The sequence below is a fragment of the Bison bison genome, unplaced genomic scaffold (assembly GCF_000754665.1).
Source record: "Bison bison bison isolate TAMUID 2011002044 unplaced genomic scaffold, Bison_UMD1.0 scf7180017864516, whole genome shotgun sequence".
NCBI lineage: Eukaryota > Metazoa > Chordata > Mammalia > Artiodactyla > Bovidae > Bison > Bison bison.
The window spans coordinates 11,268,590-11,271,155 of record NW_011495069.1 but is presented as its reverse complement, the minus strand read 5'-3'; the positions used below and the strand labels follow the sequence as shown (position 1 = coordinate 11,271,155).

General features: G+C 48.6%; 1 protein-coding gene across 1 annotated transcript in view; it reads right to left on the bottom strand.

Annotated features, from left to right (window-relative positions):
• PTPRU (protein tyrosine phosphatase, receptor type, U) overlaps positions 1-2,566 on the bottom strand; it is an 89,415-nt gene that overhangs the window by 22,420 nt on the left and 64,429 nt on the right. The window lies entirely within an intron of this gene.

Sequence of the window (2,566 nt, the reverse complement as noted above, 5' to 3'; positions counted from 1 at the left end):
CCACTGTTCTCTGCCCAGCTCTGAGCCGGCAGGGGCAGGCGGAGGACTCCCAGGGGGCCTCCCTTCCCAAGTCTTCACACATGGTCTTCCTCTGCCCCTCTCCCCACTGATGCCCAGTGAACTCATATCCATCCTTCAGGTCTGGACTCTTAATTCCCAGTCTTACTAATGGGTGGAATGAATGCAGTATTCAGACAGACACTGCAACCCCACCCCAGGTAGCTCCACTTCCCCAAACTCCAATCTCTGCCTCCTCAAATCAGGGAGACTGCGGGCCCTGCTTGGGTTCCACTTCCTGTGCCAAGGTTTGAAAGCTGCCTCCAGGTAGAGGGGCGATGCGAGGCAGGTGCTTCGGTTTGTTTTGCTTTTCTCAGGAATCACAGTGGCAGACTGCCTGGTGCCCAATGTCTGAAAACAACTGTTTCACATGTTTTATCCAGATTTCCAGTTGCTTACAGCTGGAGGGCAAGCCACGTACCAGTTACACACGTGTACGTGTGTGTGTGTGTGTGTGTGTGTGTGTGTGTGTGAGTTACTTATGTCTCTTTGTGACCTCATGGACTGTAGCCCACCAGGCTCCTCTGTCCATGGAATTCTCCAGGCAAGAATACTGGGGTTGGTTGCCATTTCCTTCTCCAGGGCATCTTCCCTACCCAGGGATCAAACCCAGGTCTTCTGAATTGCAGGCAGATTCTTTACTGTCTGACCCACCAGGGAAGCCCACCCATTACACATTTGTGGTCAAATGCCTCAAGCCCTTCATTTTTCAGGTAGAGAAACTGAGATCTGAAGAGGAGAGATTTGCCTAAAGTCGTGGCTGCCCAAGTGTGTTTCAGAAAATACTGGTCTTGCCAGATGACTCATGTATTCAACAAAGAGAAGGTCATGGGGAGGGGTTCTGTGTTTTAAAGGAGTTTGTGAAATTCTGGTTTAAATAAAAATAAGTCGGTTGTTTTCCCCTGTGAAACCTCCTAGGGCTTCCAACAAGTTAGTGTGTATTTTAAATCTCCAAGAGATGGGTGGGAATGGCAAGGTTTCACCTCCGTCTTTTACCACCGACAGTTTGTTTGTTTCATGAAATATCCTCAGGGGAATACAGTATACTATGGCGATTAAGAAACAGTATCTGGTGTCAGACAGGCTTCAGATCAAATCCCAGCTCTGCATGTAACCTTGGGGATGTTACTTACTCTCCAGAAATTTCCCTTTTCATATGGCAAATGAAGATTAAAACTGTTACTCTCCAATCTGATGGTATAAATATTCAATGTGCATGCACGCTAAGTCACTTCAGTCGTGTCTGACTCTTTGTGACCCTGTGGACTGTAGCCCGCCAGGCTCCTCTGTCCATGTGATTCTCCAGGCAAGAATACTGGAGTGGGTTGCCATTTCCTTCTCCAGGGGATGGATCTTCCTGACCCAGGGATCAAGCCCAGGTCTCCTGCGTATCCTACACTGCAGGCAGATTCTATACCAAGATTATGTATATACAACACCCATCCCAGTGCCTGGCACATGAGCACCTGCAGATGGGGCTGTGGACATCATCGGGAGTTTCCAGGAAAAGGAGGATCCCCCTGAGTCTCAGAAAGCCAGGCCAGATGGTTGACAAGAGGTGGCCTTTCTGCCCGGGTCCTTCTCCACCACTGGATCCTGGTCTAAGACATGACAATTCTTAGAGCATCCACAACAAGCACACAAGACAAGCACACAAATTTCAAGCCAAAAAAAAGATTTCTGCTGGTTCAAAGATCTCAGAGATGAAGGGGATCTCTGAGATCTCTGAAGGGGTCTCTAAGGGTTCTTCACGGAAACCGTGTTGAAGCTCCATAGTGAGCTCTCCAGGCAGAAAATCCAGCAGCTCATCTCAGAGATCTTGAAAGGCTGAAAGCCCTGATACGGCCTCACAAGTAGGCATGGAATCATCTGGCAATGGCTGAAGACGAGCAAACGCCCCCTCTGGTTGGGAAGAAGCCAGAGCCAAATCTGGGCAGCTTCCAGGTAAGCCCGAGAGCAACACAAGATGTTCTCCAAACAAGACCACCAGAGGACAAAGGATGATGAATGATGATGCTGCCAAGAAGATGCTCCATTTCCTGGGCCCAGAGAAGACATGTCCTTACTCTTCTCACCCATGCATTCCCATGGGATCTCTCTCTCTCTAACACACACACACACACACACACACACACACAGATCCTGAGGACTAGCTTGCCCACACAGCTGGAAGCCCCTGAAAGGATGAGAGAAAGGAAGGTAAGAGCCAGCCCTCAGCTTCTTGTCTTTCTCCAGCTCCATAATGATTATGGGATAATTTGGGGGAGTAACCACTGGATGCTTGCTCCTTGGAAGAAAAGTTATGACCAACCTAGACAGCATATTAAAAAGCAGAGACATTACTTTGCCAACAAAGGTCCATCTAGTCAAAGCTATGGTTTTCCCAGTAGTCATGTATGGATGTGAAAGCTGGACTATAAAGAAAGCTGAGCACTGAAGAATTGATGCTTTTGAACTGTGGTGTTGGAGAAGACCCTTGAGAGTCCCTTGGACAGCAAGGAGATCCAAC